The sequence below is a fragment of the Paroedura picta genome, chromosome 12 (genome assembly GCF_049243985.1).
Source record: "Paroedura picta isolate Pp20150507F chromosome 12, Ppicta_v3.0, whole genome shotgun sequence".
Classification (NCBI taxonomy): Eukaryota; Metazoa; Chordata; class Lepidosauria; order Squamata; family Gekkonidae; genus Paroedura; species Paroedura picta.
In genome coordinates this window covers 19751606-19778270 of record NC_135380.1, presented here as the reverse complement: position 1 = coordinate 19778270, position 26665 = coordinate 19751606, and the positions used below count along the sequence as shown (strand labels likewise).

The following is a 26665-nucleotide window of genomic DNA, read 5'->3' as shown; positions in this document are numbered from 1 at the left end:
GTACAGGAAAAAAAGCCTACTCTTTAAAGGGCAATGGTCCAAATAAAAAACTTTACAAATCTATTTCTATAGAACAAATTCTATTGAGATAGATTTGTAAAGTTTTTTTTATTTAGATCATTGCCCTTTAAACAGCAGGCTTCTTTCTGTACCAACACGGTTGTGAAGGCATGTTTGCAGGATGCCTGCACTGTGCAATAAACTCTCTGCATGTTAGAGTTTCATCCTGGGAAGGTGCATAGCAAGGGGAGCTAAAAGCTAAAACGTTACCACTGTCCCAGCCTAAACATCATATGTAAACAAATCACATGTACTGGGTTTCCTTTGCTCCTCTCACTAAGTGAGGAATTCATTTTGAGAAGGTCATAGAATCACAGAATAATTGAGCTGACTTCCAGGGTCAGCTAGTCCAACCCCCTATGAATAATGTTATTTATTGATGTATATATAATGTGCATGGATAATAAGGCATATAAATAATGTTATTTATTGATAATTGCATTGGAAACCCATCTTGGAACTCAAAGTAGCACACAAAAGGTTCCAATGGGGGTCACTTACCTTAGCAACATCTGCAAGGTTGATGTGCCTTACACCTTCTCACCATATCCTGTATGCTCCATGTCTGTTAATTTATACTTCACCTACTCATAGGACTGCCAGTTCTGGATGGGGAAATGCCAGAAGATTTTGGGAGTACAGCCTGAGGAGAGAAGAATTTGGGGAGAGGAGGGGCTTTAGTGTGGTACAATACCATGGAGGCCACCTTCTAAAATGGCTGTTTTCTCCAGGTCAACTCATCACTGTCACCTGGAGATCAGTTTGTAATAGAGGTTGACAACCCTACCTGCTCCTCTTCTATGAACGTAACTTGCTGACATTTCCCTTCACCTAATAACTATGGTGAAACCTGGGCACAAAATTTAGAAGACAGAGTTGGAGACCAGGCTTCAGTCTCTGTATGTATTGCTGGGAGCTTTTAGAAGATCAAAGCCAACCGAGAAGTGTGTAAAGGTTACCAGAGTTGGCCTTGGGTAAATGGAGAACTTTAGACTCCAGTGCTGTCAGCAGGAATGTGCTCTTGTTATTTTGGAGAAGGATATGGTTTCTGCCAGTTGCCTCCTTCTGAGTTGCTTCAGATGTCCAAAGGCCAAAGCCATTCTTGGAGCATGGAAGGGATGAACCGTCTCTTGGCCCACCGTCTTCATTGCATAACCGCCTCTCGAAATATGCTCCAGAATGCCTGAAGTGAAAAGGGACTTGCTGTGTATTCCACAGATGGGATTTTCCCTCTGTGTTTAGTTGCTGAACAGATGTGTCACCATCTGGATCACATGACTTGTATAGAAAGCAAGAGGTCATTTGATGTCTATGGGTTTAAAATAACTTACGTTCCACTCGAAGATCTTTGAAGCCAGAGAACTTTCCTGCTCAGCCAACCTCCCATTGAGTTCAGTGACTGTTTTGCAATGCCCCGGAGATGTCTCTTGTGAATGTCAAACATCAGTTGCTATTACCATGGCATTGGGTCAGCCAGAAAGCTTGGCGCCAAAGTGAGGTGAAGCCAAAACGAAACAGTATAATTAGCATTTTGTTTTCTCTAACAGCTTTCCACATCACGTTTGGGTTCAAACCAGAGCAAAAAGGGTACAAAGTTCCTGGAACTCTTATTCCACTGTGTTTTTATAGTTATAGCCAGATGTGATGTATGAATGCTTCCTGGTGTCATATTTCAGGTGCCATTGGAAGCAGGTGACAAAGAAAACAGGAGGAGTCCTGTTTACATTAGGGAGCAGTGGTTGCTTTCCTTTCTTGTGCTTGCTGTAAGCCAGCCTCTATGAAACGGGAAAAAGATGCCATCCTAAGCCATATTGCACCTTTCTGTGCCCACTGACTTCAATGGACTGTGAAGGGTGTAACTTGGTTTAGGATTGCACTGTAAGTTATATCACTAGTTTTATTAGTGCCGTGGCGAGCCCAAGGTCACCCAGCTGGCTGCATGGGGGGAACGCAGAATCGAACCCGGCATGCCAGATTAGCAGTCCCCACTCCTAACCACTACACCAAACTGGCTCAAGGAGGCAGAAGCAGGACTTTAAAGGGCCTGAGCGGGATGCGGGACAATGTCCTGGAAGGCGTCAGTGTCCCACGGAAGTCAGGACAGATGGGCAGATTATGACTGTCTCTTCCTAGGGTCTGAAGCAGTATGGCTCTAAACTGAAGTGATCTGGTTGCAAGTAGGTAACTGTGAAATCAAATCCCATGCCTTGGTTCCATGAATGTTCTGTAAATATTTTTTTTAAATATACATATTTTAAAACCCCTTTTTAGAGCACTATGTGTAACAGTGATGAATAGTTTGTGGGGCAGGGGGTCACCCAAGTGATGAGACATAAATATGTGGAGAAAGGATATAGTGAGGCATCCAAAATTCTCTGTCGTTTTTGGAGCTCATTTGGTTGTTAGATCAGCCAATTTGGACTGCAGTTGCATAAAAGCTGGATTTTGGGCAGTATGTCTTGCCAACTTACAATTTTTAAATGCAAAATGAAATAGAAGGACAACAGCTGAGGCATGCTTCTGCTCTTTGGGAGGGCATGGTTGTTTTTCTTTTGGATTTTAATCAACACTGTCTCACTCTTTGAGTTCACTGCTGCAGGAGGTAATGACGGCCATTAGGTCAGCTGGCTTTAAAAAGAGGATTAGTCCAGTTCATGGAAGACACGTCCATTAATGGCTCTAATAGAACCTCCATGGTCAGAGGCAGATCTGGCAATGCTGGAGCCGTGATGTGAAGTGCCTGACAGTGCTGTCCTGTACACCAGGAGCAGTCAACCTGTGGTCCTCCAGATGTCCATGGACTACAATTCCCATGAGCCCCTGCCAGCAAATGCTGGCAGGGGCTCATGGGAATTGTAGTCCATGGACATCTGGAGGACCACAGGTTGACTCCCCCTGCTGTACACAGTTGGCTCATGGGAATTGTAGTCCATGGACATCTGGAGGACCACAGGTTGACTCCCCCTGCTGTACACAGTTGGCTCATGGGAATTGTAGTCCATGGACATCTGGAGGACCACAGGTTGACTACCCCTGGTGTACACAGTTGGTTACTTTAGTCTAAGCTTGTTGAAATTAATAGCTAAGACTGGATTAACTCTGCAGAGCATTGCATGTGAATCATAATAACAGCATATATGTTTTTGTAATATAGATATATATCTGTAATACGGAGCTCTTCCACCAGGCATTTCATTGATGCCAGGCTAAGGAAGATTGGGTCCCTCCCTATAGAAGCCCCATATGCCCCATATGCCGGACATCTGGGCAGGGACTACCTCTCCTGAGGGCGGTGGTGTGTTGTTGTTGCCGGGCATGGAGGGGGTGGGAGGAGGTTATTGAATTGGATTGTGCCGTCATAACTGTTATAGTTTTATTTGTTTTATGCATTTTGTCGCAAACCGCCATGAGCCAGCAGGGTCCGGGAGTGGAGGGAAATAAACAGATAAATAAATGGCAGCAGCATTGTTCACATTCTGTCAGGATTCTTTTTTTTTTTGGCTTTTCCAAAGTGTGGTTTGAAATGCTATGACTGGTTGCAATAGTGGTTTCTACCCAGACCAAGCAGGGAACATAAAGATGCTATGGAGGGCTGCAAAGCTGAGAAGCTGCCATCTGTATCCAGCTGCTTAATGGCTACATCTGAAAATCACCCTCAGCTATTTTTGGATCCTCTCTTATTCTTTTCCTTCTCCTTTTCCTTGGGAGCACATGACAAATAAAGATGGCAAACACAAGGGGTAGAAGGTAAAAGGTAAAGGCATCCCCTGTGCAAGCACCGAGTCATGTCTGACCCTTGGGGTGACGCCCTCTAGCGTTTTCATGGCAGACTCAATATGGGATGGTTTGCCAGTGCCTTCCCCAGTCATTACCGTTTACCCCCCAGCAAGCTGGGTACTCATTTTACCGACCTCGGAAGGATGGAAGGCTGAGTCAACCTGAGTCAGCCGGCTGCTGGGATTGAACTCCCAACCTCATGGGCAAAGCTTTCAGACGGCTGCCTTACCACTCTGCGCCACAAGAGGCTCTTAACACAAGGGGTAGGGAAGTGAATTTTTCCTTGTAAGCATGCCAGGGGACTGTATATGTATGACAAAGGGTAGCCAGATCCCTGGTTGAGGCAGGGGTCCCATGCTGTCAGGCCCCATCCATCAGCTATGCAGAGATTTGTCTGTGTCGCTGCCCATGTGACTGGGATGTGATGTCATGTCCAGGTCATCAGGGTGACACTCTGGTATTTGGCAAACAACCTCTATGATAGAAACCAAATTTACCATAGAATTTTTGCCCAATTGCCAGAACGTTGCCCCAATGTCCTGGTTGTGATGACATCACTTCTGAGTCACATGGTCAATGACATAGACATGTTGCTGTATGTTGGATGGCCTCCCTGCTGCTCCCTGTAAGTCCTCCCATCCCCTGCCAGTTGCCAGGAGAGATCTGGCAATCCTAGTATGACAAGAAGCTGTTTGTATTGGCTCTTCAACAGATAATGCAGAAGACTGCTGGGTTTATTGATAAGGCCTATCAATGCTCTCCTGGCAGCATTTGTCATTCCCTCCTCTGCATTTGTCATTCCCTCCTTCCCAGTTGCAAAGTTAGCTGGCTTGGGAAGGAGGAGCTGATAGAGTGGCTCATAACAGGGCTATTTGCACCATCGCCTTCCCAGTTGTGATATCACCAACTTTATTATTTAATTTGTTTGCAGCAAAATTAATGCTTATAGTTGTACAAAGTGTGGAAATGTTCCTAGCCCCTCTCCCCATTCATGGCTTGTTTGTGTTCTCCTTTTATGGCCTGTTTCCTTTCTTCTATTTCTTCATCCCTTCTTAACTTCTGGGACTTTATTCTGAAACTAGGAGTAGGTTCATAGGAACTCGCTGGTTTTCTTGCCAAACCAGGTTGTAGACATTGACGTCTCCTACTTCCACCCCCAAAAGCAACATCAACTCGTACAAGGCTTCATACAACGTGCTTCTATGTAGATGTTCTTCCTGGGATGTAGATCTTGTGGACTAGTTAGAAGCATTTCTAGGAAGGACAACCTGCAGAGACATGCAACGACTGCAACGGAACCGCATTTGCAACTCCAAGGGATGTGTCCTACCTTCATCCCGTCTACATAGCTTGGACTTTTTAAAATCAGTGGCAACAAATGTCATCCAGATGGATGCTGGCATGCCACCCTTTAGCTTCAACACACATTCCATGATGCAAGCATTACTTAGTTTGTTCCCAGGCTAAATCTCATCTATCCCCTCCAAAGGCTTTTCAAAAGGATGAATTACTTAGACCATACCTACTCCTTTCCAGTTGCAGATAGAAACACTGCAATTTAGTGCCTGACTGGCAGGCCCCCTTCTTCTGTACCCATGAGAAGGTAGTCTGATCAGCAAAAGCAGGTCTCCTGCACACTCAGATCAGCAGGAACACTTGACCCAGAAGCTTTTATAGGAATTGGGGAGCCTCATTGGCCCAAGCTATATGCCGCGTTGTAAATTTATTGAGGGATGTGTGTGATAAATGCTGTCACTTTTAACTTATTTACTTGTGGTCAACCCTATGAATGAATGACCTCCAAAGTGACCTTGTTCAGGTGTTGCAAACTTGAGGGCTATGGCTTCCTTGATTGAGTCAACCCATCCTGGGGTTTAGCCAGTGTGGTGTCATGGTTAAGAGTGGTGGCCTCTAATCTGGAGAACTGGGTTTGATTTCCCACTCCTCCACATGCAGCCACATGGGTAACCCTGGGCCCATCACATTTCTCTTAGAACTCTCTCAGCCTCACCTACCTTACAGGGTGTCTGTAGTGGGGAGAGGAAAGGTGGTTGATTGTAAGCCAATTTGAGATTCCTTTGGGTAAAAGCAAGCTCTTCTTTTTGGATGTCTCAGTCTTCTTTGTCTCCTCCTCCTCTTGCTCCTCCTCTTGCTCCTCCTCCTGCTCCCGCTGCTGCCTTCAACTTTCCATAGCATTATTTTCTAGGTCGGCAGGGCAATAAGAGGGTTCTTGAGAATTGCAGCGGTTTAGCCTCAGATCCCAGCTGCTGCCGCCAGTCCAGCTGTGGTTGCAGCGTCTAGACTCCTTTTGCACCTGCACCCCTCAGTCGTCATGATTCATCATTTAGGACATGTTTACAACTTAGTGGATTGAATGATCTTCCCCGGGAAGCAGTGAGAAAATGCACAAACTGTTTGTGGCCAATTTAGGATGCCAAGCGAATCAAACTCAGCTTTAGAAGTCAGGGAGGCAAAATAAGCAAGTCTCGGAGTCTGGGGAGGCAAGCTATAGAACTCCAGCACTCTACTGCTGTATGGCAGGGATAACCAAAGAAAGCACGTGCTGTGTAAGTAAGCATGTCCCCCCCCCCCCGCCCCGTCTGGATAGGGGACAGTCACTGCAAAGCAGTATGAGAGTGCATGCGTGCAGAACACTTGCAGTACAATTTAGGGGTAGTCAAACTGCGGCCCTCCAGATGTCCATGGACTATAATTCCCAGGAGCCCCTGCCAGCATTTGCTGGCAGGGGCTCCTGGGAATTGTAGTCCATGGACATCTGGAGGGCTGCAGTTGGACTACCCCTGTTGAGCACTCAGTAAAAGCTGCACTTTCCCCGCAAGATTCAAGCAGGAGGGATTGCATGTTGCTAAACAGGCCATTCCCACCAGGAAAAGCTCCACAATTCAAAGCCATTTTTCTTCCAGTGCTTGTACCGCAGGAGTTTGTGCTCTTCAAAATGCAACCTTGCCCAATCCTGTGGCTTCTGTGATGCAACTGACATCTGCACCTTTTGAGGTGGGTGGTTGGAGTCCTTCCTAAGGAGTCCTATGCCTCCCCATCTCTGAGGCCTGCTTGTGATTAGCAGGGATAGTTGGGTTGCATGCATGCTTCTTACCCATTAACTAACTCCTGGAGTCAATTCAAAGCTTTCTTGCTTTCAGAGAAATCCATAAAAAATTAGTGGCATTTATAAACTTCAGACTGCTCTTAGAACATAATGTGCCCTCTGCGCTTAAGGGAAAATGTTGCTCTTTGCACAGGGCAGAAAAGGGGGAAAGATGTCTTGTCATCGGCTGCCCAGTGAGGCTCTTGAAACAAGTTTTACAGCTTTTAATATTTGGTCTGTTACCAGTAGTACTTGAGGAGTAAGTAAAGCTAAATTAAAAATAAATTAGAATGTACTTAAACTAATTGGAAACTCTTAATGGGGAAAGTCGACAAGAGTGAGGTCGTGAGTCCCTGGTTCAAATCATAATTTGTCCACTGAAATTGGGGGGAGGGGGGTGTTTCTCGGATAAGCCAACGTCTCTGCCATAGCCCCACTTGTAGCTGCATTACAAAATGAATCCTGGCCCTCTTTACAAGATTGAAGCAACAAAAGAGGGAACAAGATAACCCAACCTGCATACACTAGCTAGGAACCAGAAAGGTTGAGCAGTAGCAGAATATATATATATTAAATATTAAAATGCAAATATTAATTTCAATTCACGTGCACATGAAAAACTTAAAAATTTCAACGTGTATCACGAATTATTGCAAAAAATCCAAAACCTTTTGATACATGGGTAAATAGCAAGAAACCAAAAAACCAAACACGTTTCAATCCCCCCTTGGGGTCTTCTTCAGTGGTCTAGTATTTAAATACACGCATGTGATGTAATAATGGGGACTATAAGGTGGTATACAATATGAATGGAGAGGCTCCCACACTAATGAAACGTATCTAAATATATCTCTTGGAGCCCCTGCCCTTAACATATTTATTCTTATGAGACACATGGGAATACATTCAGGCTGAGAGAGGGCTTCAATAAGGGTGGCGCTTTGAAGAATAAATATTTTAATATTTTAACTGATGAGGCAGGGGAAGATTGGTCTGTTTGGGAAATAATGGCGACTGGGACTTCACTGTTGAGGTTCTCTTTTTGGCTGACTGTGGTTTAATTGCTGGCCCTATGGTGTTGTTAAGGGCTGCCTCCCAGCCCTACTTTCTGTGCCTCTGCCTGGGGCAAGGATGTTTATAGTGGTGGCCCATCACCTTGAAGCTCTGCCAGTACCTACCATGCTGTCTTTCAGGTGCCAGGCCAAAACTTTTCTTTGTAGCCACACTTTAGCTTCTGATCTGAGGTCTGTTTTATGGATTCGGGGCATACGGAATGGTGGTTTTATGTTGTTTTTATGCCCAGGCTTTTGTTTTGATATTGATGATTTATAACGTTCTTTATGATTTTATGGCATTGTTTTTACTTGCAAGCCAGCTGGAGCAAGACTCTGGAGGGGAGGCATGTAAATCCCCTAAATAAATCAACAAAACATTATGCTGCTCTATTGATTTATTGGATTTTGCATGTCATGTTTTTTAATTGTTTGGAAGCTGCTTTCCTTTCGTTCAAGAGAGCAAAGCCCATATATACTTGACTAAATACCTGAGCTTCTTTGGATTTTCCTCTTCCCTTTCCAGACCGTGCTCGGTATCCTCCCTTTCCCATAACCAACCTCTGATTCAGAGTTAGCTCAACAGAAGCCAAGTGGCTGCAAAGCATTACAGTCATAAATGAAAAGCATATCAAGCCCTTGGAGCAGAGTGGGCCGTCAGGCTGATGGGAGCTTCCTCCAACAGGCTGTAAAACGAAATCAAAGAGCTATTTTTAAAAGATTAAACCAGAAAATATGTGATTTTGTTGGCCATCCGCACCTAGTAAAAACCCTGCCGAGGGAAATATTCTATGGATGTTTCACTACATTCTCTTGTTTGGTCTCTGTAGCCTTTCATATTCAGTAGCATCGTTACTGTTGGATCTAATCGCAGTGCAAGACATGCAAAAAGCAGTGTAAACGCCACTTTGGGTAAATCAGATCATTAAGTATGTCAGATGAAGATAGGGGAGAACTAGATCCAAACCCACACTCGGGGCCTAAGAACCTGATACATTTTTCTCAGGTATGTCCCCCTGTGTTATGTTCTGGAAGGTGGCATCTCTCAGGTTCATAGGGGCCTGATTGGAGTTTGGGGGGCAGGGAAAGAGTGTTTAACCATCTCCCTTGTGCTGTTTTCCCAGTTTGAAATGATCTCAAGGTAGGGTTGCCTCTACCTGCTGGGGGAGGGGGAGAACTGGGGGGGGGCAGGAACATGGGGGACGCTATTGGATTTTGCAGTCATTCCTATGGCTGCCCATTGGTTGCTGGGCTCAATTCTGAATATTGGCCCTAACTGCCCATAGCCTTGAGGGCCCATATCCGTGAGACAATCTCTCCCCTAATGTTCTGCCACAACAGCTTCTCTCATCTGAGCAGGGCCTTCTGTGAGTGCCACCATGCAGGCGGGCAAAATCAATCGGCTGTCGTGTACATGGGCCTTCTCTGTTCTGACCCCCAACCTATGGTATGCCCTGCCTGGAGAAATTCAGGAAGGCTCCCAGTCTCCTAGCATTTTGCAACCTATTTAACACTGAATTAATCAAAAGAGGGCTTCTCTATACAGAAAATGGGTTATACAAAATCATTCACAAAATGATTTGGACAAATTATTAGGGACAGTGGTCTAAACTAGGGGTAGTCAACCTGTGGTCCTCCGGATGTTCATGGACTACAATTCCCATGAGCCCCTGCCAGCATTTGCTGGCAGGGGCTCATGTGAATTGTAGTCCATGAACATCTGTAGTCCATGAACATCTATATATCAGGAAAATATTTTCACAGTCAGAGTAGTTCAGCAGTGGAATCAGCTACCTAAGGAGGTGGTGAGCTCCCCATCATTGTCATTCTTCAAGCAATGGCTGGGCAGATACTTATTATAGTTGCTTTAGGCTGATCCTGCATTGAGCAGGGCATCGGACTAGATGACCTGATCTGTATGGCTCCTTCCAACTCTGATTCTATGATTTTGGGTAAGTCCTTCTCTTTCAGCCTAAACTGTCTTTCAAGGTTATTGTTGGGCTAAAAGGGCGTAGCACACCTTGAGGTTCTTGGGTATCACTTGGGAAGAACTGGATTTAAAAAAAATCACACAGAGATTCTAAAAATGGTCCAAGTTAAACACCAGCATTTGCTTTCCTTCCCACGGGATCCATTTTCTAAATTCTCTTAGGCACCTTGAAAACACAGAACAGTTCCAGGGTTGTAACAAGAGCTATTGCCCACGGCGTGTAAATATTTATTGCCTCAAGAACTTGAAGACCCTTCAGTTATCAATGGCATCATCTCACTCACCTGCTCAGCTGCCCTTTGCTAATAAGTGGCATTTCCACTGTTGCTGATTGCTATTTTTAGTAGACGGGAGTTATTTTTAGGCTTCATTTAAATGCCAGTGGACAATCGGAAGGAAGTAAATGCGGCGATAGAAGGTAATGATTGAAAAATTAAATGTTGGAACATGAATGGATGGAAACCACTCATAGTTTTCCCACCTTGGCTTTCTTTTCGCTAGGTATAACATAAAGGAGCTAATATTTACAAAGTTTAAAAAAAAATCTTGCAGGCATAGTCTGGGAATTAATATTACTATTGTGAATGGTATATAAAGCTTCCCTGTCCCTTGAAGAAAAGGGACACTTAATGGGGAATGCGGGAAAACCGTCAAAAGGGCGTTGCAGAAAGACATTTTTTTCCTGTTCCCAAATACAGTGTTTTAAAGGCTCCAGGGCCGAACAAGTTGAAAATCAAATTTATAACTTCCTGTTTCACGGCCAACGGGAAGAGGAACAATTTTTATAAGCTTGGTCTGACAGAGCAGAGTGATCCAACATGTCATCTGAGATATTCCAGATGGACATTTGGGCTACAGAGAATTGTGGTTACTTGTCAAGTGAAAGATTCATTGATAAATTATTGAAAATGTGTCATAAAGTTGTCATCTGGAGTATGTTTAGGAAAGGAACCAGCAGCACACGTGCGGGAGGGGCCACAAGCAGTAATAAACCCTTGCAGTAAACAGCTCATTAATTTATGATAGTTATGCCATATATGAATGACTGGGTCCCCAAACAAGGGTCATATATCCATGAGTTCACAGGTCTTTATGGCCTCACAAAAGCTATCCCCTTTGACAGTGCCATCCTGAGCAGAGTTGCACAACCTCCTAAACCTGCTGACTTCCATGGACTCAGAAGGGTTTATCTATGCTTAGGAGGCTGGGACTACTAAGGACTATTTGGCATCCTTTGAGAGAAGCTTGCGTCTTTGTTGACATGCCCCCCTCCTCATTGTCTTTGGGGATGCCATCACATAACCAACTCTTATTGGCTACCGGATGCTGTCTTGTCACCATGTTCAGTGTGTGATTCCTGACTCAGTGGTACTTCCTGTGTGAGAGCAAAATGGCGGCAGCAGAAGCCATTGCTGCTGGGGAAAGGAGAACGACACCATCCAGGAGCAAACCCAGTGGATATGTACCCGATCTAAGCATTTTCTGTTCTGTCCTGCTCAAAGTTTCAGTTTACATCCAGTTATCAAAAATGGAGACTATTTGGAATTTCATTGTTCCGGGAGAGTCAGCAGGCCCAGTGTCACTTTGGAACTTCCAAGCTCCCCTTAGAACAAACATCTCTTGTTCTTTGTGCTGCCATCCTTTCCTTCTGTTGACACCACGACCATAAGTCATATCCCCCTCTGATGGTTTATGCGATCCAGATGGACAGGTACAGTGGCCCCATGAAGCTACAGTGTCCTACACTGCTGCATTTGTGTTACGTTGGAGTACTGTATTCAGTTTTGGGCACCGCAAGAAGGATGTAGACAAACTGGAATGTGTCCAGAGGAGGGCAGCAAAAATAGTGGGGCGGTTTGGAGACCAAGTCGTATGAGGAAAGGCTGAGGAAGTTTGGTCTGTTTAGCCTGGAAGGAAGACAACTAAGAGGTGTCTTCTTATTGGAACCCACCTAGCACATTTTAGAACAGCCTTTCCTTTTTCCGAGGTCACTGTTCTCCTGTGAGGAATTGCTGGCAGCTCCTAATCCAAGTAAAATCCCCAGGATGTTTGTTTTTTTTTTTTTGGGGGGGGGGGAGAAACCATGAGAATTAAACTGGTATAAAACCAATACATTTTTGTTATTCTGGCCCAGTTATCAGTGAGATGGTAAAGTGGCAGCTGAACGGAACTGCTTCAGACTGCAGATGAAGTCTTCCTGGACTTTATGTTCTTCCGTGTAAGAAGAACAACCCTTGCGCATGGAAAACATGGGATGGGTGGATTCCTCCAGCTCCTTCTCATTTAGTGTTTGATTCCCTTCTCTCTAGGTTTGCTGTGATGAACTTCCATCCGAGTTTGTGAACTGAGGAATGGGAGAGGACCAGACTCCGTCTCCCTTTGCTGCACTGTTCTTTTAAATTACTCATCACCTCCAGTGTCTGCAGTGGTTGGGAAACTGCTGAATTTTTAAGTGCTTTTCTCATACAGTTCTGTGTTCCCTTAATTTAGCGGACATAACAAAAACATCTGTATAGTTCCCTGGAGACTGCAGAGCATGGGTCCCCCCCCCCCCCACACACACACACCAACCCTGCCACCGGGATACCCTAAGTGTGCATTTTCATGATTAAAACATCTCTGGAAAAGTGCACTCGGGGATACACTGAGATTCTCCAGTGTGGATTACAAGATGCTCTAATGCGATGTAGTTTTAATATCACATTAGAATGTCAGCCCTCAGGGAGATGGCTAAGCAATAATCTTCTTCTTCCTGACATGTATTTTTCAAAAGAGAGCCAGTGTGATGTAGTTGTTGGCATTTTGAACTAGGAGGTTGAACTACCCAGGTTGAAAATGCCCCTCTGCCATGAAACTTGTTTGTTAGCTTTCAGTTAAGTCACTTTTTCTCAACTTAACCTACCTCACAGGGTTGTTGTGAGGATGCATAAAGGAAAGGAGACAGATGTGCCTCCCTGTGCTGTTTGGAAGAATAGTGAGATAAGAAATGTAACAGAAAGACTATGATTACCCAGATATGAGCATCTGGTCCTTCAGATACAGGGGAAATTAAAATTGCCTGTTTGCATGGATTCTAAACAAGTGTAGGGTGGAATTTCTGTTAGTTCCAGGTCATAGCAGATTTCCACATCCATAGCACCCAAATAGCACCTAAATGTAAGGGAAAAATACTGTGAAATTATGCAAAAGAAGCATACTATGCAAATATATGTACTTTGCCTAACTCCATCTAAAGAGAGTTTACGGTTTCCTTTGGTGCTTAAATCCTTGATACAGAACACATAATAATAAATAATATCCACGTCCACTGCTGTACAAAACATTGTGGCTTGCAAGAATTTGAAAATATGCATAAGGACGTTTAATTTTTGTCCAAGTTTCACACATGCAAGAATTCCCTTTACATAATCCTTTGTGGTTTTGAACACATGTTTCCTTCACTAAATATGGACTATACTGTGCAAGCATGGGAATTCCTATTTGCATTTATTTTTCCCCCCCTGGTTTATGGGATTCATCCTTAAAGGGATTCATCCTTAAAAAAATTTAATTTAATCCTTAAAAAAAATAGGGATTCATCCTTAAAAAAAAAAAGATGTAAGTCTAGAATTCACATTTTCAAATGCTTCTCATGGGCCAGACTGGATGATAAACTTCCATATTGGTAAATAGCTTCCACAGGAGACACTGGTTCAGATCGGAGCCACATTACAAGGATTATTATGACTAAGCACATATGGCCCTTTGGAGCTATTTGCCATATTGGGATAAACATAAACAAATAAGGCAATGTGTACATTTTCCTCAACGGGACAAATAACAGCCCTAGGATTGGTCAGGAAAACGGCATAAAGAAAATCTATCTCTAAAGCATATCTATTCCACCTCCTTCCAATTAACTGGGTGTGGAGTACATTGTTCTCTCTTCCCTATTTTACTCTTACAACAGCCTTCTGAAGTAGGCTAGGCTGAGAATGACTGACCCCAAGTTCCCCAGTGGGCTTCATACAAATGAAGACTTGAACCTAAGAAGAAGAAGAAGAAGAAGAAGAGTTGGTTCTTATATGCCGCTTTTCCCTACCCGAAGGAGGCTCAAAGCGGCTTTCAGTCGCCTTCCTTTTCCTCTCCACACAACAGACACCCTGTGAGGTGGGGGAGGCTGAGAGAGCCCTGATATCACTGCCCAGTCAGAACAGTTTTATCAGTGCCATGGCGAGCCCAAGGTCGCCCAGCTGGTTGCATGTGGGAGAATGCAGAATCGAACCCGGCATGCCAGATTAGAAGTCCACACCCCTAGCCACTATACCAAACTGGCCCTAGAACCCCTCAGATACGAAGCTCTTACCACTACTCTGCCCTTCCAGAGTTAAAAGTCCCTTCCCCTTGAGTTGCAGCCTCACTCCGAAGTGGGAGACCCTGCAGATGCTCTGCTGATCCAAGTAGCTCGGAAGAGCCTTTCCTGGCACTCCCTACTTTTCATTTAGTTTGATAAAATCAGAGTCCAGTAGCACTTTTAAGACCAACAAAGATTTATTCAAGGCGTGAGCTTTCGAGTGCAAAACTCTTTGTCTGACGAAGAGTGCTTGTACTCAAAAGCGCACGCCTTGAATAAATTTTTGTTGGTCTTAAAGGTGCTACTGGACTCTGATTTTATTGTGCTACTTCAGACCAACATTTGAATCCTTCATTTAGTATGGTGTATGCGAACCCAAATAGCTGAAGATTAGAATATCCAGATTGTGCTATGCCACACCTGGAATTTTTGTCTGTTTGTCAACCAGCATTGGAACGATTTTCAGGCCTGTCCTCAGTAGGAAAGAGTGATGAGAAACTTCAAATTACAGTTTATACTGCTAAATTGTGTGTGGCCAGTATTAAGTTATGCATTAAACTCAGAGGATAAGAAAATATTTGTACACATAGTGATGTGGTTTTATGGTCTCTGTTTTATTGCTTGTATGTTCTAAGGTAAAGGTAAAGGCATCCCTTGTGCAAACACTGAGTCATGTCTGACCCTTGGGGTGACTCCCTCTAGCATTTCCATGGCAGACTCAATATGGGGTGGTTTGCCAGTGCCTTCCCCAGTCGTTACCGTTTACTCGCCAGCAAGCTGGGTACTCATTTTACCGACCTCGGAAGGATGGAAGGCTGAGTCAACCTTGAGCCGGCTGCCTGTATGTTCTAGCAACTTTTAAATAATTTATCTTGATGTACATCTTGTGTGTGTATGCGTGTATGTGTGTGTATCTATATCTGTACCATAAATAAAGCTGGAGAAGGATGGTGGGAGGAGTTGGGACTCATCACCTACCTGATTGGGCCCCTGGGGAATCACTTGCCCTGGAGCACCAACCAGGCAGCAGATGGCCTGCCCATAACTGCCTCCACCTCCATGATTGGCCCCCTGGGAGGGCACTTGCTCCCCCAAGGAACCAATCAGGCAGGGGACACACTGTCCCCAACTGCCTCCCCCACCGCCTTCCGCCTGCACAAAGAGGTGGCAGTCAGATAAGGCGCCCCCAGCCTGAGCAACCCCGCTGTAGCCTTGCCAGGTCTCAGCAGGGCTGCCTGGGTGAGTGAGTGGGGAGGGAGGCAAGGCCTCCGCCCCGACCAGCTTTGCCGTGGCCTGGTGAGGCCTCAGCGGGGCTGCCTGGGTGGGTGGGGAGGCAGGGAGCACTCACCCCCCGTCCCAACCAGCCTTGCCACAGCCTTGGCAGAGCTGCTGGGCCGGGGGGGGGGGAGGTTGGAGCCTAGAACATATTGTATTTTTTATACAATGGGATTTTGTGCTAGTATTTTATACCATGTGTGGTGACACAACACTATACTACAGTTTGTATTGGTCTAAATGACCGTTAATAAAGTTTATTGTTGTTTGTCGGATGCATGTCTGTGATTCTGTCAGGACAGAAAATAGGTCAGCTGTGACTATATGAAATTAAATGGGTACTGCTCAATGGACTCATTTTTTATCCTGGACATAAAGAGTGAACTTTACTGCTAATTCAAGTTTGCTGCTGATCCAGTTAGCCTGCCTTATGTATTAGTTATGGTTATTGTTTTAAAGAACCTATTGGTAATCATTTTCTATGCCAGCAACTTCTTTTGCTTGAATGAATAAATGAATGAATGAATGAAATGAATGCTGGAACAGACTAAAGTAACTGCAGCTGGAGAATCAGTCAAAGGGTTTAAACAAAGTATTATAAATAGTTGGAACGGATGGGTCAGTACAGGGTGATGGAAATAAGATAATGGAGATGAAGAGAACATTTTTTATATCTCACTTTTCTCTACCTTAAGACGTCTCAAAGCAGATTACTTATTTATTTATAATTACAATTATAGCCTGCCCTTCTTGGTCCTGCCATCTCAGGGTGGGGTACATCTAGACAATATTAATGCAGTATAAAACAAACAATAAATAGTTTACAATTTTATTAAATATTCCAATATATTCAGTAGTTAAACTGGCAGCTCACAGTCACTAATTAGTGTTTATACACAGCTAATTACCTGTTAGGTCTCTCAGTCAAGGGAGGGACCAGTGGGAGATGGTGTACCTGCAGGGGAAGCACATATGGTGTTAATTATGCCCCCCCCAACTTGTGGGCCGGCCTTAACTGTAGGCCTGGCACAAGAGCTCTGTCTTTCAGGCCCTGTGGAATTGTACTTGCCTCCCCACAACAAGCCTCTTGAGAGGTAGGTGGGACTTGAGAGAGCTCTGAGAAAGTTGTGACTAGCCCAAGGTCACCCAACTAGCTTCATGTGAAGGAGTGGGGAATCAAATCTGGTTCTCCAGATGAGAGCCCACCTCTCCTAACCCCTACACCAGGGGTAGTCAAACTGCGGCCCTCCAGATGTCCATGGACTACAATTCCCATGAGCCCTTGCCAGTGTTTTCTGGCAGGGGCTCATGGGAATTGTAGCCCATGGGCACCTGGAGGACCACAGGATGACTACCCCTGGACTAAAGCTCCACTCTCTCGGCTATACTGGGAGCTGATAAGATTCTCTGATCTGCATTCAATTTAAATAGTTCCCCTCCCCAATACTTTACTGGTATTTTTCAGGTATTTTTTCAGCTTGGTTTATGCCGAATACATACCCCCTACAGCTCAGTATTTTTAAAAATCCTATCCTGCTGAATCGCTACCTGACTCCCAAGGCAGCAAACCAGAGAAATTATGAATAGTTATGGCATTAAGTAAAGAATAAAGCACAACCTCATTAAAAAAAAGTCAAATACCAACAAGGAAAACAATCAAAAGTCTGTTGACCAAGAAACTGACAAATAAATTATCTTTTATGAGCAGAGGGGGAAAAATGAGGACTCTTCAGATCAGCAGAGACACGTAACCAGAAGACTTGCAGGGATCCAAAAGGGTGGGTTGGTTGCCATCTTAAGATAGATATACCCAACTTTTCCATCCAGGTCAGAGGACAAGTAGGAGTTGGACTTTATGAGAAGCCTAGAGGCCAGCAGGTCTGGGGTTATACAATGGGGGTATTGCTATCAGGTACCCAAAATCTGAAGGGCGAAGAGGTGGAAGAGTAAGGTTAGGGAGGCAAGTCCTTGGTTTCCTGGGGCCTGCTTTACTGAGACCAGACTCAGAATTGCAGAATACAAAAAACTTCCACCAGTTTCTGGGGGGCTCTCCTTTGATGCATTTCTCCATTTGATTGAGCTAGCCTGGAGTTGAAGTGGGGATGGAATAGAGGCTACAGGAGCCTTTCCACTTAGACCTGATAGTGAGAGTGGCCTTTCAGCCCCAAGTGTTTTGGAAATCCCATGGCTGTTAACATGCCGTCCTTCAAGACCTCAGTTGCTTTATCTCCCTGGCCCGACTGCCTTTGCTCATCCTCACCTCTGTGGTGCTCTGTGTGCTCTCTCTGGCTTGTCTGCAGGATACCACTACGTGTTTAGATAACGTTTTAGTGTGGAAAGGATAACACACCACATTCCCTTCTTGTCTTAGAACAGTAAGGTAGAACAAGAAGAAGAGTTGGTTCTTATATGCCACTTTTCTCTACCCGAAGGAGGCTCAAAGCGGCTTACAGTCGCCTTCCCTTTCCTCTCCCCACAACGGACACCCTGTGGGGTGGGTGAGGCTGAGAGAGCCCTGATATCACTGCCCGGTCAGAACAGTTTTATCAGTGCCGTGGCGAGCCCAAGGTCACCCAGCTAGTTGCATATGGGGGAATGCAGAATCGAACCCGGCATGCCAGATTAAAAGTCCGCACTCCTAACCACTACACCAAACTGGCTAGGTCAACATTATTATCTGCTCCTTGAAGGTGGAACGCTAAGAGAGCACTAGAGAGTTCAGGGCCGAAGGCTAGATTCGAACCAGTGACTCACTTTCTAGTTCACAGCCTATGCCACTGGCTCTCTGATTTGCTGGCTTGGATTCTGGTAGGTTATGCTGCAGGCTGTGAAGTGATGGGGGAAACTTCGCCTCTGCTAAATGTTTGTCTGTCATGCAGCACTTAGGTAAAGAAGCTCTTCTTTTAAAGAATTGAAAAACCCCACTTTTCCTCAAGGAGCTCACAACAGCCCTGTGAGGCGGGTGAGGCTAAGGATGCCTAGGCTAAGTTCACATGTGGAGGTTTAGCAGTGAGCAAAGAGAGGGTTTCATTGCAGGTCTCCCGTGAGAGACTCCGACCACTTAGCCATGCTGGAGCTCTTGGAAAAGCTGCTGCTACATTCCAGCTGTGTTGGGCAGGAGTGGGGGGGGGGAGAGGGATAGGGAGAATTCTGTTTCGCTCCATGAGCCTTTCCCATTGCCGGCTCCAGCCTTTTGCTTCTTTTGTCTGTTCCTGTCTGCTACCACTGGATTCTTTCCTCTGGCATACAAATCTTGGCTCCAAGTCCAATGCCAAGAACTGTCTGATCTCTGGCTTTAACTTCTGGCTTGTTCCAACTATACTCTCTGGCTGACTGTCCTTTGACTTGGTATGTTGTGGGCCCTGATCCTGCCCAAGGCCTCCATCCCTGGCCCAGCCCAAGGTGACATTGGAAGCTGCCTGATGACAACGAGGTCAAAGCAATCACTGAAGAATCTGTAAAGCTGACGCTTCGGGGGTCTGTTTTCCAAGAAAAGAAATGGAGACTGCAGGACAGATTCTTTGGGTCATGCGGAGGCTGCTGATTTCTCAAGCGACCCGTGTAGATGTTGTGCTTTCAACAGGAGCCCATTTGCAGGACTTCATGTTTGTCTTCATGCTGGGGACGGCTGTATGTGCTGCTGTCGGCACCGCGAGGTGCTCTGAAAGCCCGAGAGCAGGTCAGCCCTGGTGCATTGGCAGCCCGAGATTGGCTAGCTAGCTCTGCTTGGAACAGCAGCGGCTGCCGGGGTTCGTGTTTCAGTCAGTGAGAACGGTGCCGTCGGGGCTCGGATCCCACACCCAGGGTTCCTTTGAGGCACTCCTTAGACGCATGTTTGTCTCTGAGCCACACAGTATCAGTGATAACCTAGAAGGGGTGGGGCTGTGTTGGTTATGGCTCAGGGAACATCGTTTGAGACAAGCAATGCCGGATTAGGCCAGGGATTTTTCCAAGCCAGACGTGTGATGAATTCCTCCCACTGCTGCCCCCTAGCAATAAGCATGGGGCAGAACACTGCCTCTGAGCAGAGGTCCCCTTTAACGTTCATAGCCAGGCTGTCCTTTTTTGAATGCCTTTCAAAGACAGGTAAAATAGAGAACTGTCTGGTAGCCACGAATTCTGTAAGCTCATTCTGCAAAGCTGTTACCCTTTGTCTTTATACTGCCTGCTGGCTGTGGCTTAGGGGAAGCCCAGGGGACTTGTATGCTTTCTTAGAGGGTGATTTTCCTCCCTGATGCTTGTCTTTCCACATGGAAAGTGGCACAAGGACCCTGTGGGCGGTAATATCTGGTTATTATCTGGAAACTTAAGAACCATCCACAGAAATCTGGCCTAACACCAACCAAGCCCCTCCCCTCAGAAGGATTTGTACCTGTTTTTAAACAATTGAACTAATTTTGAAAACCTAGTTGTTGTTGGGTGCGAAGTCGTGTCCGACCCATTGCGACCCCATGGACAATGATCCTCCAGGCCTTCCTGTCCTCTACCATTCCCCGGAGTCCATTTAAGTTTGCACCGACTGCTTCAGTGACTCCATCCAGCCACCTCATTCTCTGTCGTCCCCTTCTTCTTCTAACCGAGTTAGATTTATTTAATTATTGTTTTATGTTTCTTTCTTTATTGGAATGTTGTATTTGAATGTCCCAACTGCATTGTTACCCACCCTGAGCCTACCAGGGAACGGTGGGCGATGAACAAAGTTGTTGTTGATGTCACTATGATCTAAGGTGAGAGCAGTTTTGGTCCTACAGCTGACAGGTGAAACAACAGATGTTTGGAGCAGCAGAAACGACCTTTCCTGTTCTTGCATAACAATATGCAGATGAGCTACTTATAATGGCTTGGGTGCAGTGTGGCAATTCAATCAGGGATCCCCAGCATCGTGCCCTTGGGCGCCATGAAGCCTGCTGATACCTTTCCTGCTTTTTGAAAGCAGGTGAGGCTGATGCCCAGCAAGGCTTCTGATTGGCCATTGGAGAGTTGATTGGCGGGCCAGATCTTTAAAAACGTTGCTTGGCAGCAGTTGCTACCGCAGGACAAGGATCTTCATTGTGTGACTGCAAGTAAGCCGTGGCAGCCATTTTGCAGCTGGTTCTGCCTCCTATGGCAGCCATTTTGTGGCTGTGCCACCACACTGCATCATAATTCAAAAGGTATTCACAGGCTCAGAAAGGCTGGGCAGTCCTGAATTAGATGATCGAACTAGCACAGGGAAAACCCAATCTTGGTTTGCCCAGGAACCTTATTGGATGATAAAATCAGAATCCAGTGGCACCTTTAAGACCAACAAATATTTATTCAAGGTGTGAGCTTTCAAGTGCAAGTACTTTTCCTCAGACACTCGAAAACTCACGCCCTGAATAAATCTTTGTTGGTCTTAAAGGTGCCACTGGACTCTGATTTTATGGTACTACTTCAGACCAACACGGCTACCCATTTGAATCTATCCTTACTGGATGATTTTAGGCTAGTCAGTCTCTCTCAGCTGCACGGCCCTTGCATGGTAGTTGTCAGGGGTGTTGCCGAGTGAAACCCCAAAGAAACACAAGCATGGTTGAAACACCCCCCACTGCCATATACCACTAAGGTTAATGTATTTTCTGTTTCACGTGAAACCATCCAGTGACAAGTATGTGTGAGCATCTTACATTTTCCAAGCCGGCTTCATGGAACGACAATCATTTCTATTAAAGCGGCCCCTTACAAGCAGTGAAAAGTTCCACTGGCAAGCTTCTCCTACCGCAATCACACCTAATCAAATGTTCATGCGCCTTGCTACTTGCTACCTGTCCTTGAAAGACCCTGGGCATAATTACTTCTGCGCAAGAGGCCTTTGCGGAGGATGACAATTCCAGCCTCTCCTGAGAGTCCTGCTTACGGCCTCTTGGCTAGTTGTTAGTGTTTCATTTTGAATCCTCAATTGTGAGGACTGAGTTTTCCCCCGCTACAAATGTTCCTTCTTTGTATTGAGAGTGACCTTGGAGAGCACTTAGTTCTTGATCATAGAAATTGTAGCATGGTAGATTTCATTCCCCCAAGCTTGTGGAAGGGTTGTGCAACAGAATGTGCGTTGTGGGGATGGCTTTGTTTTTCTGCAGGAATGGCTAGCGGCAGGATGGGTAATTTCAGCCAACAAACTCCCCCATCTCCCAATTAATCTAAACGTATTGATTAAACTAGAGCAGGGGTAGTCAAACTGCGGCCTTCCAGATGTCCATGGACTACAATTCCCAGGAGCCCCTGCCAGCGAATGCTGGCAGGGGCTTCTGGGAATTGTAGTCCATGGACATCTGGAGGGCCGCAGTTTGACTACCCCTGAACTAGAGCCTCTTGTGGCACAGGGTGGTAAGGTAGCAGAAATGCTGTCTGAAGCTCTGACCATGAGGCTGGGAGTTCAATCCCAGCAGCCGGCTGAAGGTTGACTCAGCCTTCCATTCTTCCAAGGTCGGTAAAATGAGTACCCAGCTTGCTGGGGGGTAAACAGTAATGACTGGGGAAGGGAATGGCAAACCACCCCGTATTGAGTCTGCCATGAAAACGCTGGAGGGCGTCACCCCAAGGGTCAGACATGACCCGGTGCTTGCACAGGGGATACTTTTATCTTTATCTTATTGATTAAACTAAAATTAAGCAATACAAGTCTTTTCTATTTCTATTTAGTATGTTGTACTGTTGGCAAGAGGATAGATTCAAATGGGTAGCCATGTTGGTCTGAAGTCGCACAATGAAATCGGAGTCCAGTAGCACGTTTAAGACCAACAAAGATTTATTCAAGGCATGAGCTTTCGAGGGCAAGTGAGGAAGGGTGCTTGCACTCGAAAGCTCACGCCTTGAATAAATCTTTGTTGGTCTTAAACGTGCTACTGGACTCCGATTTCATTGTTGGCAAGAGGGCATAGCTTGCTGTCTTATGAGGTTAATGGTTTTATCATTATGCTGTGAACCATAATGGCTGGCCTAGGAGTGGCAGTATAAAAATCCAATAATAAGTAAAATAATTATTAAAGTACTATATAAAAGCAGCGAAGACCGGGAGAGGTTGTGGGGAGAGGAAAGGGAAGGTGAATGTAAGCTGCTTTGAGGCTCCTTCGGGTAGAGAAAAGCGGCATGTAAGAACCAACTCTTTTTCTGTTCTGACTGAGCAGTAATATCAAGGCTCTCTCAGCCTCACCCACCTCACAGGGTGCCTGATGTGGGGAGAGGAAAGGGAATGCGAATGTAAGCTGCTTAGAGACTCCTTCAGGTAAAGAAAAGTGGCATATAAGAACCAGCTCTTCTTCTTCTTCTTCTTCTTCTTCTTCTTCTTCTTCTTCTTCTTCTTCTTCTTCTTCTTCTTCTTCTTCTTCTTCTTCTTCTTCTTCTTCTTCTCCTCTGTCCTCTGAAGGTCAATTGTAATGTCAGGAGATCTCCAGGCCCATTCAGGAGCTGTCAGCTCTACTTCCTGCATGAATAAGGTTGCTAAGTACTGGAGACAGGCCTTTTCTGCCGGAGCGCCTTCACTGCGGAACTCCTTTTCCGCAACAATTTGCCGAATGTCAAATGTATTGCACTTCACCTTGCTAGTTATCCCCTGGCTTTTGTGAGTTTTTGCTGCCTGCTTTTGGAAGTCTTTTGGAAATCAGCTTCCGAAAGGTGCTGATTTGTATGTTTGTAAATAAAGACGATCTGACGGAGACACTGCAAGTCTTCCTTTCCTTCTTCCGGAGGCAATTAACCTTAGTATTGCTGCAGTGGAATGTCTGACTGCTTGGGGATTGACAGTAGGCAGCCACGCATGTCAGGATCCTCTCTGTTGTGCTACGAGAGAATGGGGTATTAGACTGAATATTCAGTAATATGGAATCTGTGTTTTTCTGGTTGAATCCAGCATTTGATATATTGAATGGTGTTGGGACAATGGGATTGTAACTTAAGCAGCAGTTGCAGCAGGATGGACGGGGATGTCTTGGCCACTGAAGGGTGCTGCTAGCTCCATCGGCTGGCTGTGTGCTGCCATTCTTTGCAAGTACATGAAGAAGAACAAAATGTGTTACTGGTGCTGGCCGGGACCCAGAGAAGAGCACAGAGCATCTAAACACAATGAAGTCTGAACTTATTTTAAAATAAAAAGAAATTGGAGTTGTGGTGGAGGGGAGAGCATTGGGGCTGCTTTTCCTTTTCTCTGCTGTTCGTTTTCAGTTCAGGAGTCAGACTGCCTACCTCCTAGTCGCTAGCAACAAAGAAAGTAATAATACAGCAGAGAGAATTCAACAAGGGATGTAGCCTGTGTAGTCTACCACAATCTTTATCCTTATGATATACATAAAATAACGTGCTTATTTCCAAACTCAAGTCTTTTTAAAATTTTTGCTTGGAGATCCTACTTGCAGCATAGAAGACTGAAATAACTGTTTGAAGCTCACGATGACAAAATGAAGAAACGATGCCGACATTTCAGTCCTAGACCTTCTTTGGTGCAATATTATTATCCAAATTTCACTATGGTCCAATGGACCCTTCTTATTTTGACCTTCCACGCAGTCCAGTGGACCCTTCATATTACAACATTCACCATGACTCAAGATCAATAGCCTAATGATACAAGTCGCTGTGAGACCAGGAGTTCAACCACTACCAAAATGCCTGCATCATATGTATGTGTGTGTGTGTGTGTGTGTGTGTGTGTGTGTGTGTGTACCTGTTGGCCTTACCGCCATTGTTCTTCTGAATTTGAATTCCCACATATATGGAGGATGCATGAAGGAGCATCGGTCAGTATTTAGGGCAGCCAGTACCACCTTCACGCTGAATGGTCATGCAAAGATACTGTAAATGCAATTGAACATGAAATGGGTTTATGTGGTTTGTTAGAATGATCACGCTTTATCTCGCAGCATGTATTTTAATACTTCCCCATTCCTTTCTCCTTACAGGAGAGGGTAAGTGTTTGCTTTTTATCTTTTTTTTTAAAGAATGAATTGAAGCATAGGCTGTTGTCCTCTCCAAATAACAAACATCTTCTCTTCCAGTCCCCATTTGTACAAACAACTCTTGGAGTGAATGTTTTTCAAGCATGCTGGAATGTAAACCCTAACAAGATGAGGAAGATCTGCCAGCCTCTCTTTCCTAGGGAGGCATTTGCTACTTTGGGATGGCAAACGCCCCCCCACCCTCACACATTTTCTTCTAGCTGCCTTGCTAGGAGGAACTGGCAAGGATCCACTTAGGATACCAATGGAACCTGAATTGGTGGCAGTCCATTCCTGATGCGAGTGAACGCATGACAGTGTTCCAGCATTGAATGTTAGCCCGAGAGAGAAAACTGAAGCCAAAGCAAGCTGCTTGTATTGAGCTCTCTTTTCTTCCTTTATTCCTTCCATCCTCCAAAACAAAAGTTCTAATGAATTTTTGCTGGTTCGTGGTTCACGAACTCAAGTTTGTGGTGGGTCAACCGGCACGTACTTTCCCTGAACTTTCAGACACTTCAAGGTGGTTCTGTGACGGTTCATGAATGGATGCATTTCCAAACAGACTCTCTTCTCAGCCTAAATATTTACCAAACGTCATGGCAACAGGGAAGCAGAACCTGGAAGGCACGTAGAGGAGCATCCTAAGGAAGTCCTCTGTGTCTTTGATGTCTCTAACTTGAAACTGTTATACATATTCCTGAACCCCCCAGAAATTGCACCTGTTATTTCCCCAGAAAGTACTTTTCTATGAGCTCCTTCTTTCAGGGGGTCAGAACTCAGACCCTGTACATCTAATCCTTACCAGAGTTGGAAGGCAGGTAATCTGCTGAAAACCCCTTGTGAGTTTGGTGTCTCCAGCATGTGTGTGTGTGTGTGGGGGGGGGGGGTGAGTTCTACCAATTCACACACTGAACTGGTTCATTTGGTGCATAAAATCTGTGATGGTTCGTGGTCTGCAAACCTGGCAGGCTGTGAATCACGAACTGAACCACCTCAGTTCCTGCCCATCCCAAGCAATAACTTTGGGGGTTTTGCTTGGACGAATCCAGCTGGGATGTGGGCTGTTGATTGGAGGCCATTGAAACCAGCCGTACAGGATTCTGGAGGAAGCACTCCCTGGAAAAATATGTGCAAAGTGAGTTGAGGAGGGTTAATTGGAAGCATCCTTAGTGAAGCCAAATATTAAGCCAGGCCTCATATCCTTTTTTTCCCCCTCCTTTTGGAATCTTGTGGGCTGAGGATGTCAGAGGAACTTTGAATTTGTGCCTGTAGAGTAAAAAAGAACGGCTAAGGCAGAAAACCTCTCCAGCCAATGTCTGGGAAGCATTTTTGTGTTGTGGACCAAGAGAAAAAATATCCCAACTGAAACCTGAAGTCTGAAACTGCTGTTTCACACCACATTAGGGAAACAGGAGCATCATGTTTTTGTCTTAATACTGACCTTTTAACGAATCTGCCCTTTCTGTTTGGTGCTGGAGAGACACTTGGTTCGCTGCTAGTTTAACTAGAGACTCCCATTTTCTTTTCTCTCTTCCAGGCTAAAGTAGAACCAGCCCTCCCAAGCATCACAGTCTAATCAGGTCTGCATCACATCCTGCTCAAGATACAGACAGAAGGCCTGAAGCACCTTTCTGTCCTTTCTGCTCCTTGTAACTTGTTGAGAAGTTCTGGAGAGCTTGCAAATTTGTATACCATTATATACTGCTGGCTCCCTACTGCATCTGGGGTTCCCTGTCTTTGGAGCCTGATAGGAAGGTACATTATACATTTACCATCCTTAACCAGGGCAGAAAGTTATTTATAACTGCCCTGAGCCTTCGGGGAGGGTGGCATATAGATTAAATGAATGAATGAATGAATAAATAAATAGGCCTCTACATTATATCTACATTATATCTACATTATATCTCTGACGTGAGTCACATTTATTTATTTTAAAGCAAGTTCAGTTCAACTTTTAAAAACTTGTGCATTTGTTCTTAATCTCTGGAGTCAATGTGTAATGTGTAATTTGTATATTTGACCACTGAAGAAAGCCACTGGGCTGAAACGTATTTGCTCAGGCTTGCATATGGTCCTTTTTTAAATAATATGAAACAATTTCATTCTGCTCTTTTGAGCCTA

General features: G+C 45.1%; 1 long non-coding RNA gene across 2 annotated transcripts in view; it reads left to right on the top strand.

Annotated features, from left to right (window-relative positions):
• The window catches only part of LOC143821796 (uncharacterized), a 127691-nt gene extending 101300 nt beyond the window's left edge, over positions 1–26391 (top strand). For both annotated transcript variants that reach the window (XR_013225911.1, XR_013225912.1), the window contains exon 4: positions 26079–26391. This is a non-coding gene — a long non-coding RNA (uncharacterized LOC143821796). The remainder of the gene's footprint in view (positions 1–26078) is intronic.
• Positions 26392–26665: the final 274 nt, after the last annotated feature.